Raw genomic sequence first — 20,199 nt, forward strand, 5'->3', positions numbered from 1 at the left:
CCTTTATTCATCGGGCTCAAAAATGAGCGTGCCAGCGCTGTATACATCTAATTTGTTAACATCTAATTTACCTCCTGATTCTTTTCAAGTTCTTCAATGGACTAATCTCTTCTTTCATCTTTCTAAGTTAGCTCAGTTATGGCCATCTCCATCTATCTTAATAGTTCATTTAGGTGGAAATGACGCAGGTAGATGTAAAAACATTGATCTTCATGAACATGGATTTGATCTTCATGATCAAACATGATTTACATCAAATTAAACTCTCTTTTCCAAATAGTTGTGTTATTTCATAAATGGTGCTGCGTCCCATTTGGTTATCTTCTTCAGAGGCAAAACCACTTGAGAAGATTGGGAGACGTGTTAACCATTCCATTGAAAAATTCATGCCTTTGCTAGACAGTTTTTCCTTCCGCCATATAGATTTGGAAGGAGGTTTTCCAAGTCTCTACAGACAAGTTGGCGTTCACTTGTCTGATATTGGCCTGGACATTTTTAATCTAGGTCTTCAAAATATCATTGAAATGGCCGCGGTGTTGGGTTAGGCTGTTTTTTGTTTGCAACAAAAATCGGCTGGTGGGGTCTTCTGCTGAATTAATTTATTTGAGGTTATTCGCTCCAGTACTTTGACTGAGCGAGATATATATGAATTTAAAGTTTGGAATATTTATTTAGGAATTTTAATACAATTCTCTTGATAATAAATATATATATATATATATATATATATAAATATATATATATATATATATATATATATATTGTGAGGGATTAGCTCGGTGATAGGCGTGGATGACCCCTTTGGGGCTGCGTTTTCACAGAGAGATAGCCGAGAAGTGGTTGCAAACAACACTTTGATTTATTCATGCAATTTACTTCACACAATTGCAAGCCTCAAAACAGCCAAAATAAAATAAAACAAAATAAATCCTTGCCACTGTGGGCGGCTACCTTCTCACACACTGGAACCTATCTAATGAAGTCTGTCCCCAACCTACTGTTGGGCAGACTTTGCTGATCCTACAGCAAACCATCAATAGTCCATTTATAATCTCTTCACACAGCAAACAGTTCATTTAACATGTCCCTTTTTCTCTTCATATGGAACATGTCCCTTTGTTTCTTCACACTCTTCTCATTGAACACAGTTCATTTGCTTGTCTCTCCACATAGCAAGCAGTGCATTTTATTTCTTTCCACATAGAAATAGTTTTTCTTCTCACCTTGAGACGATCCAAGACCTCACTTCGAGTAGTCTTCACACTTGTTTACCCTCCTTAGCGCACATCACTTCAGGGGGTCTTCTCCCATGCTCACCAGCTTGTCGGGAGGCACTCATCTGTCTGTCCTCCTCTCCCAGCCCACACGGCGACAGGAGGCAGCAGTCCTTCTCCCATGCCCACACGGCGTCGGGAGGCACACGTCTGTCTGTCCTCCTCTCCCAGCCCACACGGCGACAGGAGGCAGCAAACAATAGGACTTCCTTTGGACAAATTATAGAGGCCTTAACTTCCTCATTCCGAACAGCTGAAGGCCTTTCAACTTCCTTAGACAGTTCTGGCTACCTCTGCAGCCGACACCCTATAGTAATTGGTGATTTGTCTAACCCAGGTGGAAGTGTAGCTCCTGTCTGTGACTACATTCACAGATTTACCTGACTTCCTGTCACATACCCCCCCTCTTGTTTCAACCCTAGGGTTGGGACACAGTTTTCCAGGCACGCATGTGTCAGGCACTTCTCTTGACTCTCACTGATAAGCCTTCTATTATCCTCACGCTGACGGATGAAACTGTTTCTGTCATCTTCATTGACAGATTTCTCATAAATGTCACACAGTTTGTCTCTCATCTCATATACACATTGTTCCACTGCATTTTTGGCATCATTTTGCTTCTTCTCAAGTTTCTCTTGCATACAAGTTTGTCCTATCCGCCATGGAGGACCGTGATCCATAGGCAACTCAATTTTGCTAGTCTTAAAGTCTTCAACATTCTTAAGACGCCTCTCTCTGCAATCCATAAATGTTTTCCACAACACTTTGAGAACCTCCGCTTCACTAAGCTTTGTTCCAAGTAGGGACTCTTGACGTCCCTCTGTGACTTGAGTTGCCTCTCCATACAGCTGTACACAATCATTGACTCTTTGTTTCTTGAGCTTAGCTTGCTCTAAGATGCTGTGCAGAGGGCCTTCCATTTGCCACAACAGGCTGTCACACATTTCTTCAAAGTGACCCCTGTTCATTTTTCCAGCGACATCATCAACTTTCCTTCCACCAACATATGGGTCAAAGGCAACAACACAGTTGAACCCAGCGATCTGGGTGGTATCCATTATAGACCTCCTCTCTGCATCAGTGAAGAAGCATGGAACTGCAACACATTTTTTTACAGGTTTCTTCAATGCACTTACTGCTGAACTATTTGACCGCTCAAGGTCCCCTAGTTCCTTTTCTCTATCTGAATTCCACATGGAATGCATCTCAAGATCACGATCAAACTTTTGCCACCTGTCTTTCACCAGTTCCATTTTGGAAATATTCCCTGAAAGGCACTTGAAATTCATTTGCTTCACGTTTTCACCAACAGCCTTAGTTTTCTCCACTAGGTGGCGTTTGCTTTTTTCTCCCAGATTTATATCACTTGCTTTAGTTTTCTTCGCTTTAGTTTTCTCCACTAGGTTTTCAGCCTGAACTGAGAAATCATCACATTTCTTACACAACTCTTTTGTTTGCTGAAGCTCTAATGATACATTTTCCAATGCTTGAAGTTTTTGAAGGAACGGTTTATTCCAAAGGGGTGATTCAAGCCACATGTCATCACATTTCTAAAGCTCACTCAGGACAGACCCCAAAACACTGATCCTTTTATAAACTGCATCAGGCACTCTATCCCCTCTTTGGGACAGATCCTCTGTTGCCTGTAATTCCTCTTCCAGTTCCTGCAACGGAATCTTCATCTCTTCTACTTGCTGTTCTAAGGCTCGCTTAGACTCTTCTAGCTCCTGAACGCTTTTCACAACATCATCCTTGGAGCTGACCAAATCTTCCATTTCTGTACACAGCTGTTGGTTAACTCTTTCTAGTTCAACCTTACACTCTAGAGCTTCCTCCAAGGAGCGAGCCAAGAACAGGGCTTTGCTCTAGTTATCACGCGCCTCCGTTTTTGCACGGTCGCGTTCTTCTGCATATTTTGCAGACACAGTCTTCTCCTCACCAAGCATCTGATCAAACTTCTTTTTCACATCTTCAACACTCTCTAATGAACCAACGCTTTCTTCCATGCGTTTTTCCATATCCGCTATCTGAGCTTGCAATGTTGCGACTTGCTCTGATATGTTTTTCTTTGCTTCCTCCTCCTCTTTTAATTGTTCCAGGAAGCCATTTTTCACATCTTCAATTTGTTTGAGCTTTGTGCTAAAACTCAGCCTTTGACACCTCTCTTCCTGTAAGAGTTCCTGCGTGTCTTGCAGCTGCGATTCCAAGATAGAAAAATCTTCCGCAATTTCTCTAGATTTGCTGTCTGCTTGAGAAAGCTGATTTGTGACACTGTCCAACTCAACCTGCAATCGGTTTGCCTTCTCTGACAGCTTAGCACACACTCGGTCACCTTCTGACACCTTGACTTGCGATTCCTGCAGCTGTGCCTCTACTTTTTTTCTCTTGTGTTCAGAATCTCCTTTTCCCTGCAGAAGAGCCTTCACCTCATTGGCTAGTTTCTGGGAATGAGACTGTAATTCTGCCACACAGGCTTCTTTCTCCTTTAACTGCTGCTGGACACGTTGGGCTTCATCTTTCCAACTTTCACAGTCCGCACGCAATTTATCTACCACATTGCTCAAAGAAGTGAGCTCATACACAGTACTCAGTAATTTAGCCTCTCTTTCACTTTTCTCGTTGTCGCTGAGAGACAATGTCGTTTTCAGAGCGACATTCTGTTTCTGCTCCCCCTGCAGGTCTATTTTGGTAGCTTCCAAAGACTGAAGACTTTTTTCCAGCTGATTACGCAACTCCAACATTTCACACATACTTTGCTTCTGCAAAGTCTGAATTTCAATTTCCTTTTCCATAAGGATGGTATCTTTCTCCATTATAGTCTCTCTGCGTTTGTGCAACTCGGAAAAAAGAAGAGCAGTGGATTCTTCCCACTGGAACACCTGAGCCTGCACGTTTCTATGCTCCATCCTAAGCAACTCCAGGGCTCGTTCCTTTTCTTCCATTTTCCGTTGCAAGGCATCCAACTCAGCCCTGCACACATATTCGGTTTCCTCTAAACCGATTGCCTCCATTGGCTGTTGGCGTCTCTGTTTCCAGCCTGCCATGCTCTCTTAGTGAGCCTTTTGTTGAGCTGCAAAGCTCCGCTGAAAATCCGCATTTTCCCCAGTGTTGCTAGGGACAACAACCTTTCTTTTTATCCGATTCCGTTCAGGCATGGATGGGGCTGGTTCAGACTGTAGCATCCCCTCTATCCATAGAATCCGGTCTCTCATTTCAGCGATCCTTGCATCTTTCAGGCATTTTGATCGCCCCATCTTTAATAACTCCACAATAAATTGTTTCAAAGTCCAGAAAAACTTTTAAGACCACTGTCTCTTTAAAACTTAGTAGTTTTTTTCTCTCTCTTGCAGGATCTCCTTTCCTGTACACACAGTTTGTGCAGTCCCTTGCACCAGACACAGTTCATCAAAAAAATTTTGAGACCGCTGTCTCTTTAAAACACGTTTTTTTTTCTTTTAGGATCTTCTCTCCTGCACACATAGATTGTGCAATCTCATGCACCAGACAAAGTTCATCAAACATATGCACTTCTTTGCAGGGATCTCTGCTTCTGCCCACTGCATACCTCCACCATATGTGAGGGATTAGCTCGGTGATAGGCGTGGATGACCCCTTTGGGGCTGCGTTTTCACAGAGAGATAGCCGAGAAGTGGTTGCAAACAACACTTTGATTTATTCATGCAATTTACTTCACACAATTGCAAGCCTCAAAACAGCCAAAATAAAATAAAACAAAATAAATCCTTGCCACTGTGGGCGGCTACCTTCTCACACACTGGAACCTATCTAATGAAGTCTGTCCCCAACCTACTGTTGCGAAGACTTTGCTGATCCTACAGCAAACCATCAATAGTCCATTTATAATCTCTTCACACAGCAAACAGTTCATTTAACATGTCCCTTTTCCTCTTCATATGGAACATGTCCCTTTGTTTCTTCACACTCTTCTCATTGAACACAGTTCATTTGCTTGTCTCTCCACATAGCAAGCAGTGCATTTTATTTCTTTCCACATAGAAATAGTTTCTCTTCTCACCTTGAGACGATCCAAGACCTCACTTCGAGTAGTCTTCACACTTGTTTACCCTCCTTAGCGCACATCACTTCAGGGGGTCTTCTCCCATGCTCACCAGCTTGTCGGGAGGCACTCATCTGTCTGTCCTCCTCTCCCAGCCCACACGGCGACAGGAGGCAGCAGTCCTTCTCCCATGCCCACAAGGCGTCAGGAGGCACACGTCTGTCTGTCCTCCTCTCCCAGCCCACACGGCAACAAGAGGCAGCAAACAATAGGACTTCCTTTGGACAAATTATAGAGGCCTTAACTTCCTCATTCCGAACAGCTGAAGGCCTTTAAACTTCCTTAGACAGTTCTGGCTACCTCTGCAGCCGACACCCTATAGTAATTGGTGATTTGTCTAACCCAGGTGGAAGTGTAGCTCCTGTCTGTGACTACATTCACAGATTTACCTGACTTCCTGTCACAATATATATATATATATTTATATACCAATAAAGGTGCTGCAGCCATTTTAGTACCAGTTCTTTGTAAGTTTATTTATTTCTTCAGAATGGCATTACTTTATTGAGTCAAGTGTGCAGCCTACAGCCCCATGAAAGAGTGGGCACAACTGAGTGCCCATAACATGGGATTGTGGCGGCCACGATTAGTTTAAAAAAAAAAAAATGTTACTATGTTTTAAATTCTCACTGTGCTGGTCACGAGGATTTTAGGCGGGAGACACGAGTCTTTCTAGAAGTCTCTCCGCACATGTAAGGCGTTGCATGAGGATTCCCGTCGCAGTTGACCTGAAATCGGCTTGGCGAGCTCCCCCCGCCCCACCCTGTCGCAGCACCTCTCATGTGGTTTTCTCACACTTGAATCAAGGGGGACTTCTGCTGAATTAATTTATTCGAGGTTATTCGTTCGAGTTCTAGGACTAAGCGAGATATATATATATATATAAATTTTAGGTTTGGAATATTTGTTTATTTATGAATTTTAATAACATTTTCTTGATAAAATATATATATATATATATCAATACACCAATATATATACACCAATAAAGGTGCCACAGCGATTTTAGCACCAGTTCTTTGTACGTTTGTTTATTTCTTCAGAGTGTCATTACTATATTGAGTCAAGTGTTCAGCCTACATTACCATACATTTCAATCGAAATGTAAACAGATAAAAGAAAACTCAGCAGGATCTTAAAATTAAAAATTATAGTATCCTTTAAATTTTCTCTTACATTTATAGAAGATTTTCGGTGTTGCTGGCTATTCCTTTAGGGCCAGTTCACAATAGAATGCATTACAGGAAACCTGCGTTCCATGAGTGTTTTCCGCACTGCGTTCAAAATGCACTGCACTTGCGATCTGCAGCTGATGTTAGTGTTAACTTAATAACACAGCAAACCCAGGTCACAAATGTTCTGCATTTGCCTGCACTGGATCGCATATTATACTGTAGTAGTACCATGTCATTTGGTTGCTGTGGGTTTTTTAAAGCAGTGCATGCAATACTTTTGGTGTGGTCCAGTGCAATTTCAGCATTCAGATTAATGGCGTGAAACAGCCCTAATTGAAGTCTGCAAGCTGCATGGGTAACAGGCTTCAGCCTGAGCACCCATGTCTCATATTAAACAGCCTGGAGGTTGAGCGCAGCTGAAAGAGAAACATTTCTTGAACAAATTTCTAAAAATGTATGTGGTTTTCATTCACTAAGGTCCATTTGACCCTAAGCCAAGGTTCACAGTGATTTGGGTTTGAAACCATGCAAGTTCAGCATGTCAAATCGGACCAATGTGAACGCGGGCTTAATCGATTGTTAAAAGCAAACTATAGATGTAAAGATGAATCCCAATCACGGCATTACCTGCACAGAATTTGCATGTTCTTCCTGTGCCTGCAGGGGTTTTCTCAGGGTACTCCAGTTTCCTCCCACACTCCAAAGACATGCTGGTAGGTTAATTGGCTGTTATCTAAATTGGCCCTGGTATGTGTATGCAATCATGCACGGGAGTTGGGAACTTTGAATTATAAGCTCCTTGAGGGCAGGAAAAATGAGAAAGGTGGCGGCACATCCAGGAATTAAAAAAAAGTAACTTTATTGAAGATCCATAAAAAGATGAAACCTGACACACATAAGATCCAAAGGTGCTCAGTAAATGCGTTTCACACAGTTGTGCTTACATAGTTACATAGTTAGTCAGGTTGAAAAAAGACAAGTCCATCTGGTTCAACCAACTCATGTAATGATTGCCGCTACATTTCTCTTCTATTTTGGACTACTTTGGTTGCAGACCAGGCAGGCACCTAGGTTTTTACAGCAGTACGAGAGATCTCGTAGGTTAGTTAGGAGTCGTGTGTACCCAGCTATCTCTTCCTTGAGGGCAGAAACTGATGTCAATGTATAATATATATTTAAAGTTCTGTGTAAATTGATGGCGTTATATAAGTATCTATAATAAATTAATAACACCAAGAAAGTAGCTAAATATATAGATGCAATTTACCCAGTCCTGCTAGAACACACAGCCAGACTAGTGACCTGACTTTTCTCTAGAGTTAGGCTTCCTGCATTGTCCAGGTCAGCATGTGCATCACACTTGGCTGGCTACTAGCTTTACCCCTCAAACTCTCAGTCTTATCACTACTGTACCAGAGATTGCCATGGGCTGATACCACATCAGGTTCAGGTAATAACACTAGCTGCATTTACAAATTAATTTATTTTATATCAGTGGCCTCCAAAATGTGTCCCACAGGCCGGATGCATTTAACTAGCCCTTGTAGTACTATTTCTTCAATTATATGAGGTACTATTCCTCTATATTGACACCAATGAGGGGGCGCTATTCCTCCTACTGACACTAACAGTGGGGCACTATTCATTCCACTGATACTGAAGATGAGTCACTATTACTTCTGCTGACACCAATGATGGGGCACTATTTCTCTTACTAATACCAATGATGGGGCACTATTCCTTGTACTGACACCAATGGTGGGGCATAATTCCTCTCACTGATATAGAAATAGCGGCACTATTCTTCCTACTGACACCAATGATGGAGCACTATTTCTCCCACTGAAACCAATGATGGGACACTATTCCTCCCACTAATACCAATGATGAGGCACTATTCCTCCTTCTACTCGCCCACAGGTGCTATGTCATTTTCTTACTCCCACTGATTATCCAAACCGGAGATATTGTGTACTCCCACTGATGCCGGGGGCAGTTTCTACTCCCATTGGCTACAGTTCTCCCCCCTAAAGTCTAAAGGACAATAAAACTGGCCCTTTGATTAAAAAGTTTGGAGATCCCTGTTTTGTATTAATACTTTAGACCACATTTCCTAAAAGTATATGAACAGAGATTTCAATACATTCCAAGAATGATTAATAGAGTTAACCCTGTATAATAAAGGTGGCCACAGGTGGGTAGTTTTTTCATTCAACTAGTGGGCAGAAGGAAAAATAATTACCATTGTATTCTGACAGCTGTCTGTGGAAGTGCTGCTCTCTCTTCCTCTTCTACAGGAGACTCTGAGATTCAGTCAAATCTCATGGAGAGGGAGTTGAAGAGTGGCTGAGCCACATTGTGTATGGATACACACAGCTAGCATCGGGAGAGCACTTGCACATGTATCCCTCAGCACGAAAGAAGTAGAAGACAGCACCAACAGGGGGCTATAGAAGAGGACATAAGGGGATGTTCTGTGCAATACCATTGCACAAAGCAGGTAAGTATAACTTATTTTAAGAAAGAAAAATGCCTTTACAGCCACTTTAAAATGTTCCATTACCATAAACTGGGTTGACTCATGTAATTTTGTTAAATATGTCTTTACCATATAAATAAAGGACATTGACTATACTGAAAAAGAAAAGCATAATTGTTTGGCAAGACTTGACGCTTTATATTTACTAAAGAAGGAAGCACCTGTAATTTAACTGGCTTCTCATAATTTAGAGGTTGCATCAGGCATAGCAAAACCCACAGCAGTACATTAATGGACTGACATTCCTTCATTACATTCTGTCTGTAAAAATGCAAATTTTTAAGCATGCCTTAGTTCTTTTGCTCACCCTAGCAAACAGGAAATGTGAAGCAGGCCTCATGGAAAAAGGCAGGCCTTCAAAGTGTCCCTAACCAACACATTTATTAAAGGCTGCCTGGGGTTGAAATACATTATTATTGAGTAGAATAGCCACAGTTGATCGTCAGCATCAGAACTTCCCTGTGTACTAAAACTGCAAGTCACAAGACTTGGCACATTCATACGCAAGGGCCAAAATAGATTTAGGCTGAAAAAGCATTAGTATGATAGATTTAGCAAACATCATGGCTTGAAACATTCAAGAACCATCAATTCTTTACCACAGAGAAGATATGCTTAGCAGCTCGACAACCTATGAGCCATATGGTTTAACCCTAAGGCTACATTAGACTTACATGCTGAGATGGAGCTTTTATTGTTTACCTTTTATACATTAGAAACAGCATTAGAAGTGTTCTATGCAATTTTGACATGTCCTAAAATAGAATTATTAACACAGCAGCATCTAAAAAGGGGTCATTCCACATTCTAAAATATAGCTCAAATACAACTTTTGCTTTTTGTTTTTTTTTTGTTTTTTTTTTACTTTTCATTTTTATTGCTTTTAGCAATATTCATTGCATTGCATTTTTCCAAATGGTCCCTATGGTCCCTATGTGCAATGTGATACTTTAAGACTCCCAGGTGGCTCCTGAATCAGTACAAAATTCCACAGGATCTGCAGACATGCAATGAATTCCTCATGCAACTTTACATCAGTGTATTTTTACCTAATATTTAAAGTATATCTAAAGTCTAATTTTTATTATCACTTTTGACTAGAGAAGGGAACGGTTAAAACCCCTGTCAGATTTTCTTTTCCAACTGTGTCTCACTGGAGACATTTGCTTTCACTTAACAGGAAAGGATAGGTAATCTTTCTTAAAAGTAGAACTATAGGCAATGTCTTTGTTTCATTTTGGATAGAGCAAGAAGGGGTAGTAACCCCTGTCAGATTTTTTTTTTCAGGTCTCATTACGGAGATTTCCCTTCACTTCCTGTCCTATAGCCAAGCAGCAAGTGAGAGAAAAAATGTGAAAATTAAGGGAATTCCTTGGGGTCCCCCAAGTCACCAGAACTAGTGCCCCCATTGGAACATTTTCCCTCTATTACTTTTCCCAAGACAACCCAAAATCTGGGATTTTCTTTTACTTTCACTGATAATGGTACACAGGACAAATGCAGAGGGTGAATCTCCTTAACAGAGGCACAGACTGCAATACAAACTGACAAGCATTCTTATCTATCTCTACTCTATCTAAAACGGAAAAAAAAAGCTTTGCTTTTAGTTATACTTTAAGTGAGAGGAATTGCTTCTTAATTGTCTGTATCTGGAAAAAGCATCCCCATTGGACATTTTTCCCTCTATTCCTGTTCTGTTGACAACTCAAAATGTACCTTAAAGCCCAAACCAACCTATGTGGCAAATCTAGTATTGGAAGGCAAGTAAGTAAATGTCCACCATAACACTAAAATCTCTAAATTTACAGGCATCCACAATCTAAGACTAACCTATCTAGCCCTGTAAAGAAGAAACTGGTATACATACTTTTTCTGAAGTCACTCTGGTCCCAAGTGGCAGAAGCACTGCAGAGGAGACAGCTGACAACAGCTGGGAAATTTAATGGGACATGATGTCACCCATAGAGTTACTATGGGGCTTCCATCGTCCATTGCCTACTCTGCACCCACCTCCACAGTGAAGCCACCATTGACAGCTCTGCATGGGACTGGACCTTCTTCAAAAAAAGAATGTATAGTGATTTCTTCCTTACAGGGCTAGATAGGTTAGTCTTAGATCATGGATGCCTGTTGATTTACAGATTTTAGTGTTAGGGTGAACTTCTCATTTAATTGACTTTGTAAATACTAATTTATTACCTTCTACTAAATGGCTGTACAGGTTTTTGAAATGTGTTATGCTTGGCAAACTTTTATGATGAACATAGAGGAAGACTGTAATGATTTAGAATTTATATAGGAGTATAAATATCTTAGATAACAATACACACACACACACACACCTGAATCTGTAGTTCCTCCAAAACAACAAGCAAAATGTGAACATTATTTCACCACCAGGGAAGTGGTGTTGTGTTTTATACTGTAGAAAGATTTGCATCTTTTCAGAGATATAAAAAGACAAGTGAGACAAAGAGCAAAACAATTAATGCTTAAAGCTTTTGAGTTCATTACATGTTACCAATTCAAATTTTAAATAACTCTATTATACTTTCCTAACAAAACATCTGTGCAAACGAAGCAACATTTGGTTTTAAAGGAATCTAGGAGCAAGTTTCCAAAGGAATAACTCTCCTTTTTTTTAATTCAAGAGAGAGGTTTTAGTATTGAATTGGTATAAGGTACTGACATCAATGCTGACAACGGCATGCACATACAGTACATTGTACATATTCAGCCAAAGGCATAGATATAGCAAGGTCTCTGAAATCTGCAAAATGAATTACAAATATAATTGTCAAATTATTAAATTGCTGAAGACACATTAAATGAGAGACTTAATCATAGTATGTTAGCAGGAATAAGTGCAAAACAATATAGGAAAGCAAGTATCAATAAAGTATAATCATTTGAGGAACAATGAAAACCTAAACCAAAATTTTTGTGTGCCATCTGATATATAGGGATATTTGGCACTTAGTAGCCCCTTAGTCATAACAGATTACAAATTACTAAATGGCACTGCAGCCTAAGTACATAGGACCTAAACACATCACTGTTCAAATTCAAGTAGGAGCTGTGTCTCATGGACAGAAAGTAGAAGATTCTGCCTGCCCCATATCCCAGATTTTTTCGAAACACTTTTCAGGCAACCTCTGTGGTCATAGATCAGATTTTAATGTGGGACCATTTTATTACTCTGTTTTCCATTGTTGTAAGATAGGCACTCCAGCTTGGATCCATACCTTAGCTACAAGTTTCTTGGTAGTAAACAATACCTTATGCAAAAAGGAGGGCAGAGGTGGTTTATTTCTAAAAATTATACAACAATGAGTTGCGCTTGGAGGGCAAGCGTATCTGCTGACACACCACACCAACAAAGTTGTTAAAGAACCAATACAAAATTTGTGCAGAGCTATGTAATATTAGCAAACAGGACCGAAGTGATACAACAACGATGAAATGATATGCAATAAAAATATAAATAGGGGTGAAAACGTAATACAAATAATAAAAGTAAAGTGAATAAAGTTGAAGGTGAATAAATTGAGTTGGCAGATCCCAAATTTCAATCCGAAGATCACCCAAAAGTATGTTTGTGTTGAGCAAAAAATAATCTGTAAATAGTAAGTTCACTCAGCTTTCCCCCTCAAAATAATTTCTCCATAGGTAGCTGCAATAATCAGCCACCAGTGTCCTATAAAGTCAGCATGTGGAAAAGGACATGGGTACCTGGATCCAGGTAGTGCCTTGCACGATCCCCGTGTTTGATCGTTTGTACAGCGCAGTTTTCTACATACATTCTGAGAGTGTTTTAGCTTTTTTTTAAAATAAACTTTATAACAGTTTTACACTGGAGTTTTGTCCAATATCCTTTTCCCCATGCTGACTTTATGTGATGTTGGTGGCTGATTATCCCAGTTACCTATAGAGAATTACTTTTAGGAGTGAATGTGATTATTTTTTGCTCAACACAGACATACATTTGGGTGATCTTTGGGTTAAAATTTGGGATCTGCCAACTCAAATTTTTCACCTTGGACTTTATTTACTTCACTTTTATCATTTTTTTTTTTAAGTTTTCACCACTATTTATATTATATTGCATATTGTTTCATTATTGTTGTTGTATCACTTCAGTCCTGTTTGCTAATATTATAGCACTCCACATATTTTATACTGCTTTATTTCTAAAAACTCAGGAGCAAGCATAGTGGGGGGCTAGTTGTACTAGGAAACCCATGACGTCATGTAAAAACATTATTATTATTTGATTTTAGTAAGCCTGCATCTGTGGGGAGGATCAGAGAGGTTGAAATAAGGAGGCAGAGGCCCATAGATACCCAGGGCATAGGGAGTTGTAGGACATTATATATTTTGTTAATTGAATTAACCTTAAATATGGAGGGAGGGAGACTAATTGGTGGCTAGTTATAATCTCTTCCTAGGTTTCATCATCTAGAGAACCCAAAGCAGCCCCCCACTAAATCTTTATCTTACAAACCTGAGCTGTGCAGAATTCCTAAACCATTTGCTGGGGAAAAGTTCCAACCATAGCGGCAGCCAAACAATTATCTGCAAGCACAGGTAATACAGGTCAAAACAGCCTGGTGACTGCATGTCTAGGCTGAAGGTATCAGAAAAGCAAAGAATTTGACAAAGTAAAGTGATTGTAGAGGATGCTTTTTTTTTAAATAAAAAAAAATGTTTTACTTATCTGCTCTTAGCAATGGTCTTGCACAGAGCAACCCTGATCCTCCTTTTCTGGGGTCCTCCACAGGCATTAGTGGTTCCTCCTGCCTTCCAAGTAACCCCCCCCCCCACCCCCAGAAAGCTGCATGCTAGGGGTGTATTTGTGTGTCTACTGACACACTCAGTGAGGCTTTGCCCCGCTCCCTGCTCCCTCATCACTGGATTTGATTGACAGTTGCAGGAGCTTATAGCTTCCACTGCCCTCACGGAGTTCAGTGAAAAGATCGGGAGAAGAGCATCGCTGCTCTTAGGCACAGCACTGGATTGAGATTGAGCTCAGATAAGTTTTTTTTTACCTTAATGCAGAGAATGCATGAAGGTAAAAAACCTTTAGCCTTTACAACCACTTTTAATTCCTCTTTTAGATCCACAAATGATATGAGTTGCCCTTTAGTTAAGATCTCAATTAAACAAGTGACAGAATGTCTACGGTAGAGCTTAGGGTGTGGCACCATACAAAATTAAAGCAAAGATCGATTGTGCCAAAGTGGAGTATAAATATTAACTCCCGAAGTTTGGACATAGCAAAAGGCAAATAGACTGTTCATTTTGCAAGGGTTTTGCAAGGGAATTGTCCCCAAAACGTAGCGAATGAGGTGCAGCTCTGCTGACTTCCACCATCATATCATGTCAAGCAAAAATGCATTTTTGTCTGCATTTTCTTTGCACATGATTGGGTATGTTTTGCAATTCTTTTTGAGCCACGCTGCATGTGTCAATATAAGCATACAGCCCCGCTTAGGAGAAAGCCATCAGGTGCGCCCCCCATAAGAAGTGGCTTTCTCTGGTGGAGTCTAGAGCACCGGCAAGGGACCTGAGAAGAGGAGGTCCAGGGCCACTCTGTGCAACACCTTCCCACAGAACAGGTAAGTATAATATGTTTATTATTTTAATGTTTATGTTTGGACAGCTTCACAATATGCTTAGTGCTAATCAAAACGTCAACACTATCTATTCACTGTTTTATACAACCTTATCAATTTTTTCATATTTACACTAGATTTAAAGTGTACCTGTCAGTTTTCCAACAGGCTTAAAGCAATTATCACTTTTAAACAGAGCAGTGTTCAGATGGCCCAGGAAGACAGAAAGGCAGTATCCCTCTCCTCTTCTGCAGGTATGCCTACTTGCCATTTTATTTTTAAACCAAGGTTTGTGTTCAAGAATCTAAAGATTTCTGTTCAATTGTATCCAAAATGAGTCTGTATCTCTATGAAAGCTGAAAAATGGTAAAAAATTAACATGAATAAGTAGCTTGTGTATATTTTTACAGCTTGCTTACGCTAGGCACAACACTAGGTTGCAAACAGTAATATATACATTGCAATGTAATTTAGATGCGTTGTTAAGCAACATTTAACATTCCGATTCACTGACTTTGAAACTGTAGTATGCAGGCTATTTATAAAATGCATTGTAATAGATTGTTATGGAAAGAACAGCCCCCGATGACAAAAACGGATTTTCAAAGTACCAAGCAGGTTGTCAGAATTACAAAACAGCAAAGTTTATGGATCCTCTTCTAGTGTAAATGGGATTTTAAATAGATTTAATAGTACTGTCCCACTGATCCCTCCTCCTATATGTCTTCATTGGTCCTGTACTTTGAGAGTCAGCCTTAATGAGCAGTAATAAAGGGATGAAAGTTGGGGGGGTGAACAGGGCAGCACTCAACTTCACCAGAAGAAATCGTAATCTGATAGATTTCCCTGTATCTTGGAGTTCCTGTGACATTCATATAATGATTAAAAAGCAAATTCAGTGTTTTTTTTATTTTATAGATTGTAATATCAAACTGTAACATATGGCCAGATTTAAAACATTCTGGTACTCCAAGTATAAGTTTAATCAATACCCTCTCTTTAACCTCTTGATAATTAACTGAAAGAAAAGACAGAGGGGTTGATTTACTAAAGGTAAATAGTCTGTTCACTGCAAGTGCAGTTGCGCTAGATCTGAGGGGAACATGCAAGGAAAATAAAAAACTGAATTTTTGCCTGCACATGATTGGATGATAGAAATCAGCAAAAAACTTCCCCTCAGATCTAGAGCAACTACACTTGCACTTGCAGTGCACTTCTATTGCACAGTAAATTTTCCTTTAGTAAACATTTTGGCATTGCATGTTCTTTTCCAATTTTCCTTAAGATAAATACTCTGCAAATGCAAATCTGACTTTTGTGTAAACTCTCATGTCTTTATTCTAAAGAATTTCAAGGACAAAGTCCTACTGGTCATTATATAATCTCTAATAAAAAAGCGATAACTTAATTGGACTGCTTTAGTAATTAACGTTGCTTTAGAAAGGTTTATAGCAATGGGTGGATAGTATGAAGAAAATAAAACATGGGTCCCTGGTGTATTACCTCCTACAGCTTTATTTGCCTATCAATCTATATGATAAATCAAACAGTTATAGCAGTCACAAAACTGGCCAGATTTTCTTTGATCTTGAGGTGTGCTTCTTTTTGTGTGTTTCCAAAAACTCAAGATATTAAAGTGGTTCTAAAGGCAGAAAGTTTTTTTTTTTATATATATATATATATCTTAATGCATTCTATGCATTAAGATAAAAAGCCTTCTGTGAGCAGTAGCCCCCTCTCCAGCCCCCCTAATAGTTACCTGAGTCCTATCTCGATCCAGCAATGTAGCTGAGAGACTTGGCTGTCTGGAACTCTCCCTCCTCATTGGCCAAGACAGCAGCAAAGGGCCATTGGCTCTCGCTGCTGTCAATCAAAGTCAGTGAGCCAATGAAGAGAGAGGGGCAGGGCCAGGCAGCGGCTCCAGGTCAGAATGGACACACACGCTCCGGTGGCCCCAAAGCAAGCACACACAGGCGGTTTACAGGCATTTAGATACAGGAGCGTTTAGAGGTAGAAATATCAATTCACCAAATATTGTGTTCATGAGGGGAGCGTTTGAGCAGAAAAAATGACTAACATGCCTAAACATATGTAAAGGTGCTATGCACGTTTAGGGTTTGAACATTCATTAATTCCAGTGGCCAAAATAAATACTCTGGCTACTAAAATGAATGAACATCCAAATGCTTTAGGCGCCTGAACACGTATAAACATGTTTAAAAAAGCTTTAGCTTTAGGTGCGTTTTTATTGCTGCTTTTCTCCTGCCAGGAAAAAGGTGTTCAGAAGAGCCCAAGGTGCATGAGGCCCCTTTAGTGCATGATCATAAAAATATTATGAACTATATTATATATTATGGAATATCTGTAACCATTCATATTGCCAAACAACTATTTCTAAATGAAGGAAGAATTATCTATTAAAGTGTTTGTGCATTTCTAACTCAGCTTATGGAAATTGGAATGACTATTCTGTGGGAGCTGACTGTGGTGCTGAAGTATGAGCCCTTCACTGAGTAATGCTCTTAAAGTAGAAGTCAAGTTAAGTGGGAGCTGACTGTGGTGCTGAAGTATGAGCCCTTCACTGAGTAATGCTCTTAAAGTAGAAGTCAAGTTAAACCCTATTTAAAAAATAAACCCACCCTTATTCTAAGTCCTATACCCTGTAGAGGAAAGATGTGTATACTTACCTATCCTGAGGGGACTCTGCTCGGGTCACATGATCGGCTCCCAGCACCAGTTTCAGTGTACAGGAGAGCCAACTGACAATGGATATCCCATTGTAAGTCTATGGGTGACATCATCACATAAGCATTGCAGCTGTTGTCTTCAAACTCTCCTTCACTTAAGCAGGCTGCTTGGGAGAACGTAACTGGACCAAATGGTGCCCTAAGAAGGTAGGCAAGTATAAACATCTTTCCTCTACAAGGTAATTAGTATAAGGCTTTAAATGGGGGTGGGAACAGGTTTAAGTTTAGATAGAATTTGACTGGACTTATACTTTAACTACAGCAGATATACAATACATTTCTTGGCAATGGAGTTTTTTTTATTATATTGGTGATAGTGAATGATGTTTAATATAGAAAGTCTTCATTGGACTCCATGACAATGTAAGAATTGAACATTGGACATAAGAACATAATTATGCTTCTATGAATATTTACAATTCTGTAGAATATAACAGAAGAATGCAACATCTGCCATAATATTCCAAAGGGAACACAGCTTGACAATGTGACTAAATGGAGTATGTTTGACATAAGTCATAGAACAGAAAAGGCATTTTGTAATCTGAATTTTGGCTTTATTTAATATAGCAAACCTTGCTCTGAGCTGTGGATATAGAGTCACTGGAAGCTGTAATTGTGTTAAATGAAGTGTAAAATAATAAGTGCACAAAAAATTTCAAATTCAATACAGAGATCATCAACATTATGTATTTTGACATAAAAAAAAAGGAACACAGACTTCCATTACAGGTCTGAAATTGTACAAAAATAGATGCATGTAAAAAAAAAAAAAATATAAAAAAGAAAAACACAGAAAACAAAAAAAAAAGGTAGATCAACTTTGATTTACAGACCACTGAATCCCCAAACCAAGTCAATCTCAATTAGGATGATCATTAAATATACTAAAATTTTTAGCCAAAAGTTTTCCATTTATGTATAGCTCTTGGCTTAATGTAATGGCTTTTGGTACTTAGTTTGGCTTATGCATAGTGACGGACATTTATTTTTATCTGCTTTGGTCAAAATACAGTATATACTGTATGTATAATTTCATTTTTTGTAGCTGTCAACCATTTAAAGTCACCTATGTCAAGAAAATAGATACAAAAATATTTATAGTGTCTCACAAAAGTGAGTACACCCCTCACATTTTTGTAAATATTTTATTCTATCTTTTCATATGACACACTGAAGAAATGGCACTTTGCTACAATGTAAAGTAGTGAGTGTACAGCTTGGTTAACAGTGTAAATTTGCTGTCCCCTCAAAATAACTCAACACACAGCCATTAATGGCTAAACGGCTGGCAACAAAAGTGAGTACACCCCTAAGTGAAAATGTCCAAATTGGGCCCAATTAGCCATCTTCCCTCCCCGGTGTCATGTGACCCATTAGTGTTACAAGGTCTCAGGTGTAAATGGGGAGCAGGTGTGTTAAATTTGGTTTTATCGCTCTCACTCTCTCATACTGGTCACTGGAAGTTCAACATGGCACCTCATGGCAAAGAACTTTCTGAGGATCTGAAAAAATGAATTGTTGCTCTACATAAATATAACCTAGGCCATAAGAAGATTGCCAAGACCCTGAAACTGAGCTGCAGCACGGTGGCGAATACCAAACAATGGTTTAACAGAACAGGTTCCACTCAGAACAGGCCTCGCCATGGTCCACCAAAGAAGTTGAGTGCACGTGCTCAGCGTCATATGCAGAGGTTGTCTTTGGGATATAGATGTATGAGTGCTGCCAGCATTGCTGCAGAGGTTGAAGGGGTGGGGGGTCAGCCTGTCAGTGCTCAGATCATACACCGCACACTGCATCAAATTGGTCTGCATGGCTGTCATCCCAGAAGGAAGCCTCTTTTAAAGATGATGCACAAAAAAGCCTGCAAACAGTTTGCTGAAGACAAGCAGACTAAGGACATGGATTACTGGAACCATGTCCTGTGGTCTGATGAGACCAAGATAAACTTATTTGGTTCAGATGGTGTCAAGCATGTGTGTTGGCAACCAGGTGAGGAGTACAAAGACAAGTGTGTCTTGCCTACAGTCAACCAATGGTGGTGGGAGTGTTATAGTCTGGGGCTGCATAAATACTGCCAGCACTGGGGCATAAGGTTCATAGAGGGAATTTATGAATGCCAACATGTACTGTGACATACTGAAGCAGAGCATGATCCCCTCCCTCTGGAGACTGGGCAGCAGGGCAATATTCCAACATAATAACTACCCCAAACGCACCTCCAAGATGACCACTGCCTTGCTAAAGAAGCTGAGGGTAAAGATGACGGACTGGCCAAGCGTGTCTCCAGAACTAAACCCTATTGAGCATCTGTGGGGGAAAATCAAACTGAAGGTGGAGGAGCTCAAGGTCTCTAACATCCACCAGCTCCTTGATGTCTTCATGAAGGAGTGGCAGAGGGCTCCAGTGGAAACCTGTGAAGTTCTGGTGAACTCCATGCCCAAGAGGGTTAAGGCAGTGCTGGAAAATAATGGTGGCCACACAAAATATTGCCACTTTGGGCCCAATTTTGACATCTTGACTTAGAGGTGTACTCACTTTTGTTGCCAGCAATTTAGACAATAATGGCTGTCTGTTGAGTTATTTTGAGGGGGCAGCAAATTTACACTGTTATACAAGCTGTACACTCACTACTTTACATTGTAGCAAAGTATTATTTCTTCAGTGTTGTCACATGAAAAGATAATAAAATATTTACAAAAATGGTGAGGGGTGTACTCGCTTTTGTGAGATACTGTATATGCTCCAGTAGAAAACCTTTTAAACAA

General features: G+C 39.9%; 1 protein-coding gene across 1 annotated transcript in view; it reads right to left on the reverse strand.

The window, feature by feature from the left end:
* Nucleotides 1–20,199, reverse strand: part of IL1RAPL2 (interleukin 1 receptor accessory protein like 2) — a 1,216,730-nt gene that overhangs the window by 582,440 nt on the left and 614,091 nt on the right. The gene's annotated exons all lie outside the window — the stretch shown is intronic.

This window comes from Pelophylax lessonae (assembly GCF_965119305.1).
Source record: "Pelophylax lessonae genome assembly, chromosome: 7".
Lineage (NCBI taxonomy): Eukaryota > Metazoa > Chordata > Amphibia > Anura > Ranidae > Pelophylax > Pelophylax lessonae.